Source organism: Ranitomeya imitator, chromosome 3, assembly GCF_032444005.1.
Source record: "Ranitomeya imitator isolate aRanImi1 chromosome 3, aRanImi1.pri, whole genome shotgun sequence".
Taxonomy (NCBI): domain Eukaryota; kingdom Metazoa; phylum Chordata; class Amphibia; order Anura; family Dendrobatidae; genus Ranitomeya; species Ranitomeya imitator.
The window spans coordinates 484,760,155-484,783,393 of NC_091284.1; the positions used below are offsets into that span (position 1 = coordinate 484,760,155).

Here is a 23,239-nt window from a genome sequence, read left to right on the forward strand (position 1 = left end):
GCCAGAGACCTCAATTTTTCTCTCATCTGACCACAGCACCTTCTCCCAATCACTCACAGAATCATCTATGTGTTCATTGACAAACTTCAGACAGGCCTGCACATGTGCCTACTGAAGCAGGGGGACCTTGCAGGTACTGCAGGATTTTAAACCTTTAAGGCGTAATGTGTTACCAATGATTTTCTTGGTGACTGTGGTCCCAGTTGCCTTGAGATCATTAACAAGCTGTCCCCATATAGTTTTAGGTGTCTCTCTTACCTTCTGCATGATCAAGGATATCCCACGAGGTGAGATTTTGCATGGTGCCCCAGATCGATGTCGATTGTCAATCATTTTGTATTTCATCCATTTTCTTACTATTTCACCAACAGTTGTCTCCTTCTCACTCAGCGTCTTACTTATGGTTTTGTAGCCCATTCAATCTTTGTGAAGGTCTATGAACTTGTCCCTGACATCCATATAGAGCTCTTTGGTCTTGCCCATGTTGTATAGGTTAGAGTCTGACTGATTAATTGAGTCTATGGACAAGATCTTTTATAAAGGTGACTATGTAAGACTGCTATAATGCAGGTAGCAAGTTGATTAGGAGCGTCTAACTGGTCTGTAGGAGCCAGAACTCTTAATGGTTGGTAGGAGATCAAACAATGTGATTTTATGGATTTTATTTTTGATATTCCATCAAAAATAAAATCCAGAAAATATATGCATATACTAAGTTGTAATTCGCTGTGCAGGTCATCTTTATACAGGGCGATGCTCCACAAAAGATCGTTTTACCCCAATGAATGAGCATTTTGCTTGTTCATCGGATGATCGGCGGACTATTTACACAGTAAGATAACAATCACTTTTTACAACGCTGGTTCATGATTATCTTTCAGTGTAAATGCTCCTTAGTTATTTAGGTTGTCTTCTATTGACTTCTGTAGAAGTTCTTTCCTGTCTACTCAGCCTATCTGTAGTGATTATCATTTTTGGATGAATTGTTGAGACTCTGAGAAGTATGACTTTGCTTTTATAGTGGACTAAGGGAACTTTAGCAGCATAAAAGACTGCCATATTTCCTTGTAAATGTAGCATTATGTGAGAGTGCATATGTGGATTATATACAGTCCCAAACATATTTTTTTTTACTGTTTTCATTTAATTACCGTAAGCTATCTTAGGCTAATTACGGTAATTACACATTCACATATTTTTTATTACTATTTTCCTATTCATCCTTAATGGATCTTTATTGTATGCAATGGCTTGTTCATGATGACTTCATTATTACCTAACATGTTACCTAATTTTCTTTTGGCACTGGTATAGAAAAATTCCACTCACCCCTATAATCTATTCTGTAGCTTTCATTTCAAATGTCTGACTATAAACCACATAAGGACACATTGATATGGTTTATTGTGCCATTTGGGATGGTTTTATGCAAGATCATTTCCAAAACATTTAAAAGACAAGCTAACACCTAAGTTATAGCCTCTTCCAAGGGAAAATAAACCTACCCTTTTCCCATAAACACCAAGCCAATACGGACTTTTTTATGGAGTGGAACAAAATAACATCCTCATTCGCACATAATTATCAGCATACCGCTACACAATACATAATAAAGTGTGTACACCAACAAAAGTAGTCTCCAGTGAACACTACATAACTGCATATTCGAGGTGCAACGAGTTTTCAGTCTACTTTTAATATTTATCGCAAGTTAAAATGCACTTGGTTATGGGTCTATATAGAATACTAAGGGCTATTGACATCCAAAAGAGTTTGGTAAAGTAAACAATAAGCCATGCACATATTTCATCATGTGATGTGTATATAAATATATATATGTAATAATATATTTTTTTTTTTTCTTAGGAATACTTTATGAACAGAAGAGATAGGAAACTACGAGGTTAAAGGAGGAGGAAGGGGATAATCTGATCCAAAGGAACACAAGTAAGCCATTTTCCTATGTTTGTTATTTGAGGCGTGTAAAATAAAAATGACATGAACAGAGTGAAGAACATAACAGGGTTAGGACAGCTATTATTGTTAGAGCAGATGAAGCTCTTTACATGACAGTGTCTTCTTTGCTGATTGGGTATGTTTTGTTATCTTTTTATTTTACAAACTCACAGATTAACCCACAGACTTGTTCTAAACCGTGTAAGAAATGTATATCTAGGCATTCCATATATCTGCTATATATCTATGCTCTTATATTTCAGACATTAAACTATGTCAAACAAATTCTTCCATTTCTTTGGTTAATTATATGGACATAATAATTTAGGCTTTCACTCAGTTTGATGCTTTGGGTGATGTTTCATATGTAGTAGTGTAAGTTTCATTTAACCTAGGAAATTAAAGCACTGGTCAAGTGGTTAAGCTTATCAAATGTCATCGAATCTCAATTTTAAAAACCGAGCTTTTCTAATTTCTTTTTTAATATCCTTAGAAGATTTTTTGAACTCGGAGGCAATCCAGTCTTAGCTTGAGTAATGGTCCAGACAGTATTCCTTGGAATTGATTGACATATGTTGATGTATTTGAGCATAAAAGGATTTAAATATTTTTTTTACATCGCTTTCCTGTAAAGGCTTTTTCCAAGGCTTAATGTTAAATTACCGTGACAAAGACCTACATTACACCAGTGTGATGAGAATAATATATCACTCCTATGCAGTACAGTGGTTAGTGAACTGTTAGCTGTTATGTTTACAATGCAACACCTATTACTTCTACATCTGAACAATGATCTTACGTCTGATATGTGCAGGACAGGAAACCCAGACAATATTCCTATTCATTGTGCGATAGGATTATCTATATATATAATCATCTAAGGGGCCCTTCCGTCTGTCTCTCACAAAAATCCCAAGTCGCTGATTGGTCGCGGCCAGCCGGCCGCGACCAATCAGCGACGAGCACACCCCGTCCCTGAAATGGCCGCTCCCTACTCCCCCCCCGGTCAGCGCCCGCCGCCCACATATCGTTTTAGCAGTCCGTTAATCCGACTGCGTTACACCGCGGCATAACGCGGTGTGACGCAGTCTGTTAACACTGCTATTAACACTGTGTGATGAACTTTTTACCATTGATGCTGCCTATGCAGCATCAATAGTAAAAAGATATAATGTTAAAAATAATTTAAAAAAAATAAAAAATGGTGCTATTCTCTCCTTCCGCCGTCCACCGATGGGCGCAAGCGGCGAGGCTGCCGCCAGCTTCCGTTCCCAGAGATGCATTGCGAAAATACCCAGATAACTTAGCGGTCTCGCGAGACCACTAAGTCATCTGGGTAATTTCGCAATGCATCACTGGGAATGGAAGCTGGCAGCAGCCTCGCCGCTCGAACGCATCGGTGGACACCGGAGGGTGAGTATATAACTATTTTTTATTTTAATTCTTTTTTTTAACAGAGATATGGTGCCCACACTGCTGTATACTACATGTGCTATGTTGTGTACTGCGTGACTGATATATACTACATGGCCAGTGTTATATACTGCGTGGGCTGTGTTATTTACTGCGTGGGATGTGTTATTTACTGCATGGGCTGTGTTATATACTACGTGGCTGCTATATACCACGTGGCTGCTATATACTACAGGGCTGCTATATACCACGTGGCTGTGCTATATACTATGTGGCTGCTACATACTATGTGGCTGCTATATACTACGTGGCTATGCTATATACTACGTGGCTCTGCTATATACTACGTGGCTGTCTGTGTTATATAGTACGTGGGCTGTGTTATATACTATGTGGCTGTGCTATATACTAAGTGGCTGTGCTATATACTATGTGGCTGCTATATACTACGTGGCTGTGCTATATACTATGTGGCTGCTGTATACTACGTGACTGCTATATACTATGTGGCTGCTGTATACTGCGTGGCTGTGCTATATACTACGTGGATGTGCTATATACTACGTGGCTGCTATATACTACGTGGCTGTGCTATATACTACGTGGCTGTGTTATATACTACGTGGCTGTACTATATCCTGCACCCGAACCCCCGACATCCAGCGCCCTGAACCCCGACATTCTGCGACCAATCAGCGACAGACGCAGTCCAGCCGCAAATTGGCACAGGATTTAAACACTGCTTCAGTGATTGGTCGCGCATGGCCGGCCGCGACCAATCAGTTATATTGACGCGGTATTTAAACACCGCTTCGGTGATTAGTCGTGCCCGGTCGGCCGTGACCAATCAGCGATATTGGCGTGGGATTTAAACACTGCTTCAGTGATTGGTAGCTCACGGCCAGCCTCAACCAATCAGCTACATTGGCGCGGTATTTAAACACCGTTTCAGTCATTGGTCGAGCCCAGCCGGCCGCGACCAATCAGCGACAGGCGCAGCCCGGCCGCGAATTGGCGCCAGATTTGAACCACACTTCGCTGATTGGCCAGCCAGGCGCGACCAATCAGCGATATTGGTGCGGAATTTAACCCCCACTCACAGCGCGACGTACATACATACATACATATTCTAGAATACCCGATGCGTTAGAATCGGGCCACCATCTAGTATCTTCATATTTGTTTAGATTTGGAGAAGTTCTACAATGATCCTTATTGGTACATAGTAACTGAAACAAAGAGATAGATATGGTAGCCACTGAGACGGTCTGGGATTTTATATAGTGGCTGCCTTACATTACTGTGAGAAAACATGACTCTTAAGTGCACAGTAACCATTAGGCTATGTTCACATGTTCAGTAATCATTAGAATGGATTCAACAGTCTTGTCAGTCGTAAAATGATTTTAACCCCTTTCTGACATGTGACGTACTATCCCATCGAGGTGGGGTGGGCCCGTATGACCACCGACGAGACAGTACATCATAGGGATCAGCCGCGCTCACGGGGGGAGCGCAGCCGATCGTGGCCGGGTGTCAGCTGACTATCGCAGCTGACATCCGGCACTATGTGCCAGGAGCGGTCACGGACCGCCCCCGGCACATTATTCCCCGGCACACTGCGATCAAACATGATCACAGTGTTCCGGCGGTATAGGGAAGCATCGCGCAGGGAGGGGGCTCCCTGCGGGCTTCCCTGAGACCCCCAGAGCAACGCAGTGTGATTAGAGCAAGCGCTGGTAAGCCTGCAGGAGTGCACGTCAGATCGCTGATCTGACACAGTGCACAGCAAAGTGTCAGATCAGCGATCTTACACTATAACATGATGCCCCCCCTGGGACAATGTTATAGTGTAAAAAAAATATTCACATGTGTAAAAAATTTTTTAAAAAATTCTGAAAACAAAATATTGTTCCTATACATACATTTCTTTATCTAAATAAAAAAAAACAATAAAAGTACACATATTTAGTATCGCTGCGTCCGTAACGACCCAACCTATAAAACAGTCCCACTAGTTAACCCCTTCAGTGAACACCGTAAAAAAAAAAAAAAAACGAGGCAAAAAACAATGCTTTATTATCATACCGCCAAGCAAAAAGTGGAATAATACCCGATCAAAAAGACAGATATAAATAACCATGGTACCGCTGAAAACGCCATCTTGTCCCGCAAAAAAGGAGCTGCCATACAGCATCATCAGCGAAAAAATAAAAAAGTTATAGTCCTCAGAATAAAACATTAAAAAAAATGATATAAATGAGGTATCGCTGTAATCGTACTGAACCGAATCATAAAACTGCTTTATCCATTTTACCAAAGGCGGAATGGTATAAACACCTTCCCCCCAAAGAAATTCATGAATAGCTGGTTTTTGGTCATTCTGCCTTACAAAAATCAGAATAAAAAGCGATCAAAAAATGTCACGTGCCCGAAAATTTTACCAATAAAAACGTCAACTCGTCCCGCAAAAAACAAGACCTGACATGACTCTGTGGACCAAAATATGGAAAAATTATAACTCTCAAAATGTGGTAACGCAAAAAATATTTTTTGCAATAAAAAGCGTCTTTTAGTGTGTGACGGCTGCCAGTCATAAAAATCTGCTAAAAAACCCACTATAAAAGTAAATCAAACCCTCTTCATCACCCCCTTAGTTAGGGAAAAATAAAAAAATTAAAAAAATGTATTTATTTCCATTTTCTTATTAGGGTTAGGGCTAGGGTTAGGGCTAGGGTTAGGGCTAGGGTTGGGGCTAGGGTTAAGGCTACAGTTAGGGTTAAGCTAAAGTTAGGGTTAGGGTTGGGGCTAAAGTTAAGGTTAGGGTTTGGATTACATTTACCATTGGGAATAGGGTTGGGATTAGGGTTAGGGGTGTGTCAGGGTTAGGGGTGTGGTTAGGGTTACCGTTGGGATTAGGGTTAGGGGTGTGTTTGGATTAGGGTTTCAGTTATAATTGGGGGGTTTCCACTGTTTAAGCACATCAGGGGCTCTCCAAACACGACATGGTGTCCGATCTCAATTCCAGCCAATTCTGCGTTGAAAAAGTAAAACATTGCTCCTTCCCTTCCGAGCTCTCCCGTGCGCCCAAACAGGAGTTTACCCCAACATATGAGGTATCAACGTACTCAGGACACATTGGACAACAACTTTTGTGGTCCAATTTCTCCTGTTACCCTTGGGAAAATACAAAACTGGGGGCTAAAAAATAATTTTTGCGGAAAAAAGATTTTTTTATTTTCACGGCTCTTTGTTATAAACTGTAGTCAAACACTTGGGGGTTCAAAGTTCTCACAACACATCTAGATAAGTTCCTTGGGGGGTCTAGTTTCCAATATGGGGTCACTTGTGGGGGTTTCAATGTTTAGGCACATCAGTAGCTCTCTAAACGCAACATGGATTTCCATCTCAATTCCAGTCAATTTTGCATTGAAAAGTCAAATGGCGCTCCTTCCCTTCCGAGCTCTGCCATGTGCCCAAACAGTGGTTTACCCCCACATATGGGGTATCAGCGTACTCAGGACAAATTGTACAATAACATTTGTGGTTCAATTTCTTCTCTTACTCTTGGGAAAATTAAAAATTGGAGGCAAAATGATAGTTTTGTGAAAAAATATGATTTTTTTATTTTTACGGCTCTGCATTATAAACTTCTGTGAAGCACTTGGTGGGTTAAAGTGCTCACCACACCTCTAGATAAGTTCCTTCGGGGGTCTACTTTCCAAAATGATGTCACTTGTGGGGGTTTTCAATGTTTAGGCACATCAGTGGCTCTCCAAACGCAATGTGGCGTCCCATCTCAATTCCTGTCAATTTTTCATTGAAAAGTCAAACGGCGCTCCTTCCCTTCCGAGCTCACATATGGGGTATCTGCGTACTCAGGACAAATTGTACAACAACTTTTGGGGTCCATTTTCTCCTTGGTAAAATAAAACAAATTGGGGCTGAAATAAATTTTTTGGGAAAAAAAGTTAAATGTTAATTTTTATTTAAACATTCCAAAAATTCCTGTGAAACACCTGAAGGGTTAATAAACTTCTTGAATGTGATTTTGAGCACCTTGAGGGGTGCAGTTTTTAGAATGGTGTCACACTTGGATATTTTCTATCATATAGACCCCTCAAAATGACTTCAAATGAGTTGTGGTCCCTAAAAAAAAATGGTGTTGTAAAAATGAGAAATTGCTGGTCAACTTTTAACCCTTTTAACTCCCTAACAAAAAAAAAATTGGTTCCAAAATTGTGCTGATGTAAAGTAGACATATGGGAAATGTTACTTATTAAGTATATTGTGTGACATATCACTGTGATTTAATTGCATAAAAATTCAAAGTTGGAAAATTGCGAAATTTTCTAAATTTTTGTCAAATTTCGTTTTTTTACAAATAAACGCAGGTAATATCAAAGAAATGTTACCAGTATCATGAAGTACAATATGTCACGAGAAAACAATGTCAGAATCACCGTGATCTGTTGAATTGTTCCAGAGTTATAACCTCATAAAGGGACAGTGGTCAGAATTGTAAAAATTGGCCCGGTCATTAACGTGCAAACCACCCTTCAGGGTAAAGGGGTTAAGCTGAATCCAGTTTTCAACACTAAACTTTAGCGCTGTCTCCTGCACGGTGCATGTGGTACCCAGTGCGCACACGGGCGGCAAACGTGTGCCGCACATGTGCCACACTGATGTGCCACAGAAACGCACCGGCACACGGACACAGATAATTCCGGTACCGATTTTTCCGGTACCGGAATTATCTGGACGTGTGAGACTGCCCTCAAACTGTTTCCTAACATGGCTCTGAAGAACGAGACATATTGTGCATTTTGAATGAATATGCATTCTGTAACCCTTGGGATTTTCTGTTTTTGCATTTTCGATTCGCTCCTCTTCTTCCCAGAGCCATAACTTTTTTATTTTTCCATCAATATGGCTGTGTAAGGGCTTGTTTTTTGTGGAACGAGTTGTAATTTTGAGCGACACCATTGATTTTACCATGTAGTGTACTGTAAAAATTGTTTTTTGTGGGGTTTTTTTTTTTTTTTTACATTGTTCACTAAATTCTAAAACTGACATGCCGTTATGATTTTCCAGGTAATTACAAGTTCGCAGATACCAAATATGTATAGGATCTTTTTTATTGAAGTTTGTAAAAAAAATTCCAAAGTTTGAAAAAAAAAAAGTGCCCTTTTTCAAGACCTGTTGCGTCTCCATTTTTCAAGATCTGGAGTTGGGTGAGGGCTTATTTTTTGCGCTCTGAACTGATGTTTTTATTGATAACATTTTGAGGTAGCTACCATGTTTTGATTGCCTGTTATTGCAATGTTGCGGCGACCACAAAACGTAATTCTGAAGTTTTGATTTTTTTTTTCTTGTTATGCCGTTTACCGATTGGATTAATTATTTTTATATTTTGATAGATTGGTCATTTCTGAGCGCAGCGATACCAAATATGTATATTTTATTTATTTATTTTTTTATATTCTTAAAAACATTTTTATTCTACTTTTTACTTACTTCAGTAGTCTCCTTAGAAATCATTATCTCCTATGAATGCCGGCCACGGGACGTTGTTCACATCAGATCAGCAGTGACAAGCAAGGGGGTCTTCTGCAGACCATCGGTAGTCATGCCAACCCATCAGCGCCCCAAGATCATGTAGCAGGAGCACCATTTAACATGCTAACAGCTCCTGGTGGATCGCGATTCCGCCAGCGTCTGTTAGGGGCACATGAGAGCTGATCAAATCAGCTGTCATGTGCAGGAAAATATGCGGTCTCAGTGCCTGAGCCCACATTAAGGGCAGTCCCACACGTCCAGATAATTCCGGTACCGGAAAAAATCGGTACCGGAATTATCCGTGTCCGTGTGCCCCTGCGTTTCTGTGGCACATCAGTGTGGCACACGTGCGGCACACGTGTGCCGCCCGTGTGCCCACTGAGTATCACACGGAGCGTGCAGGAGACAGCGCTAAAGTTTAGCGCTGTCCCCTGCATCGTGCTGAAACCGCGATTCATATCTTCTGTGCAGCAGCGGTCACGTGGGGCCACTCATTTTCAGTAATGAATATGCGGCTCCACCCCTATGTCTGTAATCGGCGGCCCCACGTGACCGCATAAAGTAGAAGGTGCGGCCAGGAGAGGAAGCAGCGACAGCCAACGAGGGAGCTGGGTGAGTATTTTCAGAACAGCGGGGGGGGGGCGCACAGTGGGTGGGGACATGGACCTTTATTTTATACACGAAAAACCGCAAAAAAATGGATTACTCATATCTTCTTTACAGCAAACGCTGCTGCAGGGAAGATATGAATCGCGGCTTCAGCACCAGTGGGGGGACAGCGCTTAATGTAGCACTGTCTCCTGCACGGCACACAGACTGCACACGGACAACGTCCATGTGCGGTACGTGTTTTACACGGACCCATTGACTTTAATGGGTCCGTGTAATACTTGCGCTCCCACGAACACTGACATGTCTCCGTGTTTGGCACACGGAGACACGGTCCGCAAAAAAATCAATGACATCTGCACAGATGCATTGATTTTTATGTGTCTACGTGTGTCAGTGGCTCCGGTACGTGAGGAAACTGTCACCTCACGTACCGGAGCCACTGACGTGTGAAACCGGCCTAAAGGAGGAAACACGACCTATGGTGTACCTATATGTCATAGGTCGTGAAGGTGTTAAATGGGTATTTCCATCTCTAAGATCCTATCCCCATATTTAGTAGGTGTAATAATAATAATTTAAGCAATTATAAATACCTCCAGGGTATTGCAGTAGCTTAGGTATCCATGGTTTTGGCCACTCATATAGTGACAGTTAGTCAGCTGTTAGGGGTCATAACCATGGATACCTAAGCTACTGCAACGCCTTGCACATTGGGTAAGCGACATAGCAAATCAGAAGAACTATACTACATTTCTAATTTCTAATTGGAGGTACTTGCTAATATTATTTTTACATCTACTATATATTGGGATAGGATCTTGAAGATGGGAATACCCTTTTAAGTATACCAGTCCTTACATTTGCTCTTTATTGAGAGGCAAGGTGATAATTGGGTGGAGTTAGAGACTGCAATAATTTTTTTATATTTGTTATGTGGGTCTTACATTTAGATCTCCTGTCATTATAGAAATGACCACATTTTTGGGCATCTTAAAAATAATGTTAGCAGATCGTAGTTTTGGAGAACGAACATTTTAATCTTTGCTTTTATGCCCTTATTATTTGCTGGGGCTGCTCTCTTACCAGTGACTGGTCACCATTACTCTCTACAATGTGCGACAGACATATTTTAATATATGATCGTCCCCTCTTGCGGATCGGTGAGTTAGTGAAAATAAAAATGACAAAATGTTTGAAAACAACCTTCAAGTCTCATGTGACAGCGACACCTGACACCGCAAGAAAATGTGTTTTTCTCCAGGACAAATTCCTTCCATGCATCAGCCACTATCATTTCCTTCTGGTAATGAAAAAGGATTGCTGTTCGTGACCGTAGTGGGAGAAGAACAGGGGACATTTCTATACTATTGTGTATACATATATACCGTGTACGTTCACTTCATTCCGCCATTCACTTTTTTTGGTTCTGGTTTTCTTATATCCTGTAATTTAGCAAAGCATGTAGTCTATTTCAGCGTGTATAGCATATATAATTTATAACCTTCCGTCAGAACTTGTCGGGATTTTCTCTAAATATGTTTGTTCGGTTACTTTTCTGACTTCTATGAATGAAAACAGTTCTAATTATTGGTTATATTACAGCATACAATTTATTTATTTTTTTGTCGTTTTATTAAAAGTTGTCATTAGGGTACGTTTCACAATTTTCTTCCTGTGGATTTGCCACGGATTTAACCCTATGCGTTGCAAAGGTTAAATTCACAATAAAAGTCTCCAGTATTTCGGAAAAATAAAATGTCAAATTATGTATTTGAAAACCTGCATTTCCATGCTGATTTTTTTTTCTGCGAATGTCTGGTGATTCCACCACGTCTGACTAAGGCTTTACACTATATAAGGTTTAAATTAGTCTAAAAAAATAGAGCTTTGATGTTATTTTGAAGGAGAGTAAATTTGTGTTTTTTGGGTGGAATTCAGTACATTCTTTTGAAAGTATGGATCTTATTTCTTTTTTTTTTTCTTCTTAAGTTACCGTACTTCAATTCCGCAAATTTGTCTTAACTTCTTGATTGACCTTCAATGAAAAATACAAGCTACAGTATGTGTTTCACAAAGACAAGCAAATAGGTGCACCATGCTGTTATACGGCTGTTATCCACACACTGTTATCAAAATGGGATGGCTGTGTAGGACTTAGGGTACCGTCACACTATACCATTTCGATCGCTACGACGGTACGATTCGTGACGTTCCAGCGATATCGTTACGATATCGCTGTGTCTGACACGCAGCAGCGATCAGGGATCCTGCTGAGAATCGTACGTCGTAGCAGATCGTTTAGAACTTTCTTTCATCGCTGGATCTCCCGCTGTCATCGCTAGATCGGTGTGTGTGACACCGATCTAGCGATCTAGCGATGCGATCCAGCGATGCGTTCGCTTGTAACCAGGGTAAACATCGGGTAACTAAGCGCAGGACCGCGCTTAGTAACCCGATGTTTACCCTGGTTACAAGCGTAAAACTAAAAAAAAAAAACAGCACATACTTACATTCTGGTGTCCGTCAGGTCCCTTGCCGTCTGCTTCCCGCACTGTGACTGCCAGCCGTAAAGTGAAAGCAGAGCACAGCGGCTGTGCTTTCACTTTTACTTTACGGCCGGCAGTCACAGTGCGGGAAGCAGACGGCAAGGGACCTGACGGACACCAGAATGTAAGTATGTGCTGTTTTTTTTTTTTTAGTTTTACGCTTGTAACTAGGGTAAACATCGGGTTACTAAGCGCGGTCCTGCGCTTAGTTACCCGATGTTTACCCTGGTTACCCAGGGACCTCGGCATCGTTGGTCGCTGGAGAGCTGTCTGTGTGACAGCTCCCCAGCGACCACACTACGATTTACCTACGATCACGGCCAGGTCATATCGCTGGTCGTGATCGTAGGTAAATCGTATAGTGTGACGGTACCCTTAAAGGGGTTATCCAGCCAGACAAGTTTATTTTAAAAATAGTTACGAATGATTTAAAATAAAGAAACCACACTCCTCTTACCGCCCCAGATACTTGCTAATCCATCCATGATGTCCTCACACCAGACATCTGACCTTAGTCAGTCCTGAGGCTAGTGATTGACTGCAGCAGTCTCAAGCCTGTGTGATCCCCAGGTAGATCACATATCACAGGTTTCATAAAAAATACTTTTTTAAATCGACACATTTGGAGAAAGGAAATTATGGAGTTAGCAATTTAATGCTTATTTTTATCCAAAGTGTTCTATGCCATTATTCTAATAGTTTAGGAAATGTGTTCCTTGGTAGAAATGTAGATAACAGGCTGTGTATGATATTAGTAATACAGAAAGAATAGGTTATGGCATATGAGATCTGCTGTAAGAAGTTTGGTAAAGGGGCTTTCGAGGCTTAAATGGGACCTTTCAGTTATGAAAAACTTAATGAGTAGAATTCCAAGACATCCCTCAAACGTGTCTTTAGCAAATCACATGATTGCTGTCAGTAGTACAGGGAAGCATGCCGTAGGCTGGCCATACACATAACATGGCTGTCAGTTAAACAATGCTTTGGCTGATCGTTCGTCCGGCAGCCATCTCAGCTGACACTTCCATACACAGGACGGCTCATTTAGTAACATAGTTATTAAGGTTGAAGGAGGACTTTAAGTCCATCTAGTTCAACCCATAGCCTAACCTAACATGCCCTAACATTTGCCCAAGTGCACGTGTGTTTTTCTATGAGAAAGCTGCCAGCGGACACAATGGCCAGCGGTTTATCTCTGGGAGAACAATGTAATTGGAAATCTGAAATACCATGTGCGTAATCGACATCTCTCCCTACCTTAGTGGGCCAGCACCCCCATACACATTAGACTGCCATCCAAACCCGTCAGTATCGGCGGGTTCATCTGACATTAGTCTAATGCGTATGCGGCATTTACTAGCACTTTAACCAGAGTCCAAAATCTGATTAGATTCTCCTTGACTCGGTCCTCATTGACTCCTTGGTCTATAGGACATAATGGAAAAATGGATTTAGCTATTTTCATCATACATTCTGCACATGAGGGTCACAACCCTAGCGAATTAATTCACCACTGTGCTTCAATAGGCTTCACATTAGCAAAATGCATATCAGGTGAAAATTGTTCCTGAAATCCAAGCAGGAATCGGAACGTTACAACATATGGAATATTAGTTATCAGACATGTAATAAGATGCCCCTGTGTATAATGCAGTGAGCTAATAGAGGATACAATTGCTTTTAAAGGGCTGTTTTGCATAAGCTGCTTCTTGTTGAGGGGAGGATATTGCTGCTGTAAAGCTGTATTCTGAGCCCACCACATTCACACAGTCAGCCACAACTCACTGAGAAAGCAGTGACAGAATTTTCCTGTGTTGTTGCAGCTTGTAGCCTCTTTTTTTCTGCCCCTGATGTTCCATAATACACAGGAAACATTTTTACTTCACTTCATATATACTGTTCACATGCTGCACACTCCCAGTCTCCTGCCCACGCAGTGATATCTCCCAGGTCAGAAGCAGGAATTCGTACACAGTTGTGAAAATAGTGAGACAGTGGAGAGCCCCACTTCAGAGACTGCAGTCTCCGTTTCATAAAGGGCCAGAGCTTTCATCACTAAATTTTAAAGCATTTTTTAATAACATATATTTTAGTGGGGTTTTATATTTTTGTCTCCTTTTACTTCATTAAGAATCATTTCTCCCATCGAAGCTGGTATCCTCTTATAAAATTGCAATCATCATATTATATTGCACTGTTACTTACAATTGCTCACTTTGCCTTTCTACCCAGAAAATTCTACTCTTTTCTCTGCTCTATGTAGAAACAGGAAGTCTCTTTTCCCTGCAGAAATCATTTCACTCAACTCTGGACACAGCTGCTCCCTCTTCTCACCTGCCATGGGCATTTCCAGGGACTCATGAATGATACAGGGAAAGTTGACCTCCTGTTTCTACATAGAGCTTAGAAGGATTCTGCTGGTCAGGTTTTAATCATGTAAGGTCATAGACCTAATGGAAAACATATGAATGAGCAATTGTAAGTATACAGTGTTTTATAATGTGATGATAGCAATATATTAACAGGATGAAAACTTTTATGGGAGGAGAAGTACTTCTTTAAGTTTTCCAGGAGATGATTGGTCCTCTTCAAACATTTATCTTAGAATCACCCATCAATGACTGGCGGTGGTGCAACATATGCAGCTACAATCAGCAGAATACAAGGCTGTTTCTTCATACAGAGGCTCTTCATGTTACTTAATTTTTGTGCTATACAACTAAATGGGACGTGGCACCGCTTTCAGCATGTGAATCAGGCTGTGCCTGGTATTGTAATTGTAGTAATATGTATTCACTAGATGGTGGCCCGATTCTAACGCATCGGGTATTCTAGAATATGTATGTATGTATATAGCAGCCACATAGTATATAGCACAAGCCACGTAGTGTATAGGAGTACTATGTGGCCTGTGGTATATACCATGTGGCTGCTATATACATACATACATATTCTAGAATACCCGATGCGTTAATATAGGCCACACAGTAAATAACACAGCCCACGTAGTATATAAAACAGCCCACACAGTACATAGCAGCCACACAGTAAATAGCAGCCACGCAGTATATAACACAGCCTACATAGTATGTAACACTTGCCACGTAATATATAGCACAGCCCACATAGTATCTAACAGTGGCCACGTAGTATATAGCACGCAGTATAGAACACAGCCCCGTAGTATATAACACTGCCCACGTCGTATATAGCAGCCATGTAGTATATAACGCAGCCCACACAGTATATAACACTGGCCACGTAATATATAGCACAGCCCACGCAGTATAGAACACAGCCTAAATAGTATCTAACACTGGCCAGGTAGTATATAGCAGCCACGTGGTATATTACAGAGCCCACATAGTATTTAGCAGTGTGGGCACCATATCCCTCTTAAAAAAAATAATTAAAATAAAAAATAGTTATATACTCACCCGGCGGGATCCAGTGTAGATCCAGTGAACCTCTGGCGATGTGCGCGGTTGCCGCCATCTGCGTTCCCAGGATGCATTGCGAAACTACCCAGATCACTTAGCGGTCTCGCGAGCCCGCTAAGTCTTCTGGGTAATTTCGCAATGCATCTCTGGGACCGGAAGCTGGCGGCAGGCGTGAGGGCATCGTCGGACTACCGAAGGTGAGTATAGCAGGTTTTTTGTTTTTTTATTTTTAACGTTAGATCTTTTTACTATTGAAGCTGCCCAAACCTCTGGTGATGTGTTATACCCCTACTTTAAAGAAAAAAAAGACTTTCTACTTGGCCGATATTGAAAACTAATACTCTACAAAATCTATTCAACAATGAACGCTTTCAAGAACTCAGACATATTTGTGGCTGTGCATTTAAGCTTTTAGTAGCAGTAATCAGAAGGCTCAGCATAGTATTCTGACAAAGCGTGGCGCTTAATAACTGATGTGTTGTCCATTTATAGATAACTCTTACAAACAATCAATAGCTATTGAGGTTTACCTGACAGAACAATTTCATGGCATCGTGTAGAAACTCTACTGTTTGTTTTTATTCAACCACTTTATGAATAATAAAAGAGGCAGCAAACATTCCACATGTCTCATACATTACGTTGTCGGACAGCTTTGGCAGCTGCAGCGCTCCCTAATTGACCACAGTTTTGTAATTTTGCTGGCCATACTTTGATTCAAATACATTTCCAGAAACATTGGCAGCATTATACCAGATGGCCGGCGATATGTCCTTTTATGAACCGCGTTTATGCTTTTCTGTAAATTGGTATACCATTATTTTCAAACACCCCCCACCCAGTCTTTTCAGATTTCTGCAGGGCATATATTCAAGATGGGCATTTTATAAACAGCAATGTCTGACCTACTTTTAGTAGTAGTAAAGCAGAGCAGCAAAAAACTATTGGAATGAAAATGTGTTACATTTGTTTGCACAAATCATTTATCACCCTATACCTCTGAATTTTGTCATTTTTATCAGGCATCAGGTTTTCAGGTTGGAGAATAGATTTGATGACATAGACCATATTTATATCATAGTTGGAAATCCCTTGTTCAGGATCACTTTTTCAGCCAGAACAGAGAGGTGATACAAGGAGAACATGTTATTTTATCAGCCCTGGTAGCAGGGAAAAGTAGCTTTGCGTAATTTCTAACCATGCAGCCAAGATCACCAGAGCAGTGCCCACTGTACCTAATAGACTGAAACCCCCACTGTGACATCCATATGTTCTAATAAGTAGGGAATAAAGCAATACGTTCTATTGAGGCAATACTTTAAAGCAGAACGGTTACCAAATTTCACAATATAAACTGTGTACATTATTAATTTGACCTCTTAGAACTGATGATCCCACTGAACGCACTTTGAAAATCCAAGTCCCAGTGACTTTACGATTCTGAAATTAATACATTTAATACAAACTGAGATTTTTATTAGTCCAAAGTAAAGTGAAAGATGTCGTGAGTTCAAGTGTATTCTGTCACTGCCCAACAAGCATGACTGACAGCTGCAGCTTGTACTAAACAGTGTAAAATATCAGCAGCAACAGTGAGGAGAGACACTGAGGAGCTGTCAGTCAGGCTAAGTTGGAGGAGTATAAGGTTAAAGTTTTAAAATGGATTATATTGCCATTCTGGTGTGGATTGTCAAAGTGTATCTTATCTAAGTGATCTGTATAAAGAAACCCTTCTTGTAAAGTTTTTATATATTACATCTGTGTATATGTTTTAATATACTCACCTATTGTCCCCGTATCCAGCACTATTCTGCTCCCCTTCTCAGTATTGTCATGTCTCTGGTCACACTGCACTCTGCGTTACCCGGAAGTGGCTTTTACAGTGAAAGCCCATGCAGTGTAATAATGAAGTTAAAAGGGACTTCCAGCTCACATTTAAAGCATAGATTGAGTCGGATAGGCAGATTGTCATGAAGGTGATGGGAGTTTGGGAGCTTACAAGGTCTCTAAAACTAGGGGTACCCTAGTCTATCACTTGTCCTGAATTACTCCTGAAGGTGTAGACGCCGGGTTCTCTTGCCTTGCTATGCTTCTATATCTACCCTGATCTGTCCCCTCCCCCACCCATGGCAGTGGGAAGTTGAAGTGTATAGGACCACACTAACCAGACAAACAAGGGAAGATGGGCAGAGATAAATAAAAATACCAACCATAGAAAATACTCCTACCAAACAACAGAGTGGGACACAGGAAAGTTAAAGGAAAGAGAAACCAACTAGAAGAGATTGAGGATGTGCAAACAGATAAAACTCCAAGCAACAATATCCTGAACAATCTCCAAACACCTACCACGAACTACAGCTCCAGAACCAAGCAGTAACAATAACACTGGAATTCCTATAGTGCCAGAGGTGAGCACATAAGCACATATAGCAGAAGGGAGTGACCAACACTGAACAGCTGAGACAGTCCAAGTAGGAAAGCTCCAGGTGCTTCAACTGAACAGATTAACAATTGCACTGCTAGCCAGGTAAAAATGTGCACTGTGTTTAATACAATGGTGAAGTACTTCTAACCAGGACAGGAGTGTGTGAAACCAGACACCGCATTCTTCTGGCCCCTCGCTGTGACAGTATTGCCATGACACAGATGAGAAGCACTAGATACTAGAGAAGATGTAGGTAGGTGAGTATATTAACAAAAGCCTGCTACACCACATACACCTATACACAGATTTAGCAAAAAAAGACTTAATAGCCATGCTCTATTAATATTGTATGCAGTTGCTATTGTGAAATATAGTGACAGATCACTTGAAGATAATGGGGCACTTTCATTAAAGTGTTTTATGTGGCAGTTGTAATCAATAGAGTGCAGGTTAAAATGTGACAAACGTATAACGAGGCACACGTGTGCTACAAATGGCAATCTACTCCAGTTATGAGCTGGCATAAATTTATGCTATAATTTCCTCAATTTTTCTGGTGTAAACCTGGAATTTCACAGTTTTTTTTTGAGGGTTTGTATAAATTTATGTAAAGAACATGCCTACAACTGTGAACATTTGTTTTTCTTTTTATTGTGGAGCAAACAACAAATACAACAGAATAACTGAAAACTGCAGTGTGCAGAACTATTCACCCCAGAAAGTCAGTACTTTGTAGAGCCTCCCTTTGTAGCAATTACAGCTGCAAGTTGCTTTGGATAAGTCTGTATGAACTATCCATATCTTGACAATGGGATTTTTGCCTATTCATCAAGGCAAAACTGCTCCAGCATCTTCAAGTTAGATGGTTTCCTCTGGTGAACAACAATTTTCAAGTCTGACCACAGATTCTCAAGTGGATTAAGGTCTGGTTTGACTCGGTCATTCCAAAACATTTACACGTTTCCCCTTAAACCACTCGAGTGTTGCTTTAGGGGAATGCTTAGGGTCATTGTCTTGTTGGATGGTCAACCTCCATCCCAGTCTAAAATCACTTGCAGAGCAAAACAGGCTTTTCCATCATCCATCCCCTTTAATTGCACGCCTACTGCCAGGGACTGGGTTCCTGCTGCCGTGACCTCCCCTTTAAGGACCGTCCGACCCGGTTCCGAGCACCCCACAGCCCTATCCGGTGTTGCACTTTGTTTAGGCGATTATCATTTGAGAACTAGTAAACCAGCTCCCATGAAGTCCCCCATATTCATAAGCTTTGTATAACGTCGCACTCACCACTGATTGGCAGTTTTCTGCCTAGGCACAGTACACAGTAGGCTGTCAATCAGTAATGTTGTTGGGGTTATACATAACTCTGCATTCAGAGAACTGCTAGATGTGCAGCAGAAAAAAACTGTGATTTTATCAAATTGACAGCAAGCAGCCCAGCTAGTGACATATTGCTGCAATCAATGTCTCTTTCCTTACATCAGGATCCTCTGAGATGCAGTAGCAAAAACCTGGTGACTGATTGCATTTACGGTAAGCTTTTTATGGAAACCTCTGGGAAAACATCTGCTGTCGCACGCACAGTTTTAAGAATAACACGGAATGTTGCCACATGGCAAATGCATTGTAGATTTTCGTCCACAGCTTTGTTAAGAAAAAGTATCAGTGTTTTACAGCCGCACATCGTAGTTCCGATTTTAATATTTTTTATCCAGATGCCAAATAAAAAATTGCAGATTTTCAGTGTCCAACAGATAAATTCATGTTGCAAAATTTCCTGCTAATTTCTGGCGGCACTAGATTTTAAAGTGGATAAAAAATAAGTTGTTGGCAGCCACAGACACTTTACATGTCCAGTAAGAAGCCACATCAATCTGAGACCGAGCACAAATTCAAAAATCGCCGACTTTCGGCAAAGTCGGGTTTCATGAAACCCGACCCGATCCTAGCGTGGGATCGGCCGTGAGGTCGGCGATCTGCGTGCAAAAGTCGCGTTTCATATGACTCTTTCAGCGCCATTTTTCAGCCAATGAAGGAGGACGCAGAGTGTGGGCAGCGTGATGACATAGGTCTCGGTCCCCACCATCTTATAGAAGGGCATGAGAGTGATTGGCTTGCTTTCTGCGGCATCACAGGGGCTATAAAGGGGCGTGCACGCCGACCGCCATCTTACTTCTGTCGATCGTAGCATATGGAGAGGTTGCTGCAGCTTTATCAGAAGAAGGGATATAGTTAGGGAGGGAAGATTAACCCCCAAACTGCTTGTGCTGTAGCGATTTCCACTGTCCAACACCACCATTTGTTTGCAGGGACAGTGGAGGCTATAATTTTGTGCATCAGTGCTGTAGCTTATTAGGCTGCCTTATAAGGCTCCCTGATAGCTGCATTGCTGTTTGCACGCTTCTGTGCAAACCAACTGCTTTTTTAAAAGCAAAAATCCTGTTGCTCCTTTCTGCACAGTTATCTTGTTTATTTGTCCACACTTTTGTATGCAGCAGTCCTTTTTATTGCTGCCATACATGTACTGAGATCATTGTAGGGAGATTGAAATTGTACTACAGTTCTTGTATTTTTTCATATATCTTCCAGCCACTTTCTGCCACTTACATTGTGTTGTTATATACACTGGGCCTGAGTTTTGGTTCAGTCTCCCCCCAAAAAAATGGAGATTCAAATTCTCATAAAGTGGATATACTTCAGTCCTGTTAGTTTGTGGGATATCAGCCAGCCACTTTCTGCCAATTACATTGTGTTGTTATATACACTGGGCCTGAGTTTTGGTTCAGTCTCCCCCCCAAAAAAGCGAGATTTAAATTCTCAACAAGTTTATATACACCTTCTACCTTGTTTTACAGTACCATATAACGGTTGTTATTTTGGTTAGATTTTCCAAAAAATGAGGAAGTCTTGTGGAAGAGGCCGTGGGCGGTGGTTGCCAGCTGGTACTGATGGTGGTGGTGAGGCATCTGGTGGTAGTGGCAAAAGCACAATAGCACCTAAGGCTGGAGGTCAAATTAATTTGCCCCACCTTCCCCTGCTGACACATAGCTTGCCTGAAAAATGTCTTGCTTTTGGCCTCCTCTGACTGACCTCTCCAATTCCTCCATTTGCAGCTGCTGAATGTCCACCATAGGCCATTTTTATACCTCCCTAAATGGGCTTACTCCCCCCACAGGGCCGTGGTCACCACCTGGCGCAAGCACCCGTGCGAGTGCCGTTTGCCTGGACAGGTGGGCGGGCCCACTCCTGGGCGACGGCTCTGGCACAGGGGCCCTCATAGTACTATGAAGTGTCTCTGACGGTGGTGTTGCACAACCAACGTCAGACACACCGCCGTAATATGAGGGGCCCTGTGCCAGTACCGCCACCCACGAGGGAGTGTTCCCCCCAGCTCGAACAGTGCTCTACCACTTGCAATACTTACCTCTCCCTGCTCCACCACTGTGTAGTCTGTGCTGTTAAATCCTTAAATGGCACTGCCAATACAAATTTGTTGAAATCATAGACGATAGTTAAAATATACAGGGCCCTGGCCTCCATTTAGACCAGTTAATACTTTGCGCCTACTACCACTGTCTGCTACTCAGCAGAGGAGCCCACCCCTGTACCTAGCTATGCCACCTGTTTATTTATGAACAATTTTTTGGTAGACATTTAGCCCACTTTATTATTTGGGCCTACTAACTGTGTCTGCCACTCATTACAGTTTTCCTCCACTGAACAAAGCAATGCCGCCTGTTTAGTCCTGTTACCAATTGTGAACTGAATTTAGCGTACTTTATTATTTGGGCCTATATCTCTGTTTCCTCCTCATCCTGCCCATTGCCCAGCCATTGCTAGATGAGTCTGCTGGTATATTGACCCAGACTACTACATTCCCCTTGCACTCTACACAGCCAGAATCTGACCCTGCTGTAAGTCAGGTTCCCCTTCCCGCATACTATACCACCTTACACGGGGACAAAGAGGAAGGTGCAGATGAAAGTGCAGGTTCCTTCATCATGTGGGGGGGCATACTCGTTGGCGATGTCACTGGCACAGGGCCCCTCATAGTACGCAAAAGTGTCTCTGGCAGTGGGGGCGCCACCCGCCGTCAAACACCCCCCCCGTACTATGAGGGGCGCTGTGCCAGTGCCAATGAGTGGGCCCCCCTGCTTGCTCAGGATCACAGCACTTGCAAAGTTGAAATACTTACCTCTCCCTGCTCCACCGCCGTGACGTATTCCGCGTTTCCTGGGCCCACGAAAATCTTGAGCCAGCCCTGCCCCCCACAACTTTAGCCAAATGACCCCCAGTTTTCAATGCCTAACTATTATTATAAAGTAAATTAAGATTGACAAGCTTAAGTAATAAGAATTGATGTTTTTTGCATTAAAATGGGCACTGTAGGTGTTTTCCTGTCCTCTACTCACTGCCGACTTTGATTCCCCATTGACTTGCATTGCGTTTCGTGTTTCAGTCGGACCCCGACTTTTCGCAATAATCGGCCAATTTAACCCGACCCGACTTTTGACAAAGTCTGGTTTCGCGAAACCCGACTAGATCCGAAAAAAGTAAAAGTCGCTCAACTCTAATTATGTGTTATCTTCCATGGAAGGGACAGATTTACTGACATTTTCCAGTGCTGCACCATACTTACCCGGACCAGCTTCTGCACCTAGTGAGCAGCATGGTGGCTCAGTGGTTAGCACTGCAGTCTTGCAGCGCTGGGATCCTGGGTTTAAATCTCATTAAGTACAACATCTGCATGGAGTTTGTATGTTTTCCCCGTTTTTTCGTGGGTTTCCTCAGGATTCTCTGGTTTCCTCCCACACTCAAATACTTACTGATAGGGAATGTAGATTGTGAGCCCCAATGGGGACACGATGATAATGTCTGAAAAGCGCCGTGGCATATGATGGCACCATATAAGCGAAGCATAGTAAATAATAGTGCAGCTGGAACATACATGCAGCACATTGTTTCAGTGGCTCGCTTGAAATCTGCCCTAATGATTGCATACCTTTGACTAGAAATCACACAAAAATTTTGGAATAAGCGTTTATCCCTCTTAAGACTCATTGTCTCGCTTGGGAAACACATCATATTTCATTATTTTATGCACTTTATTCTTTTTCTGAAGTAGTCATACATTGAGCCACACTTCATCACTGGAAACCTCAATGTGCTTTGAAATCTCAGCAGTGTTGGCTCCTGTCCAATTGTCTGTAAATTGAGTCCTTTCTATAAAAACCGAATGCTGACAGCCAATTCCAAAATATTCCTTTGTAGAGCTCACCATTGAC

The 23,239-nt window shown here is 41.8% G+C and overlaps 1 protein-coding gene across 4 annotated transcripts in view; it reads left to right on the forward strand.

The window, feature by feature from the left end:
• ST6GAL2 (ST6 beta-galactoside alpha-2,6-sialyltransferase 2) overlaps nt 1-23,239 on the forward strand; it is a 238,725-nt gene that overhangs the window by 76,294 nt on the left and 139,192 nt on the right. For all 4 annotated transcript variants that reach the window (XM_069757572.1, XM_069757570.1, XM_069757573.1 and 1 more), the window contains exon 2: nt 1,867-1,947. The gene's annotated coding sequence lies outside the window, so the exon portion shown is untranslated. The remainder of the gene's footprint in view (nt 1-1,866; nt 1,948-23,239) is intronic.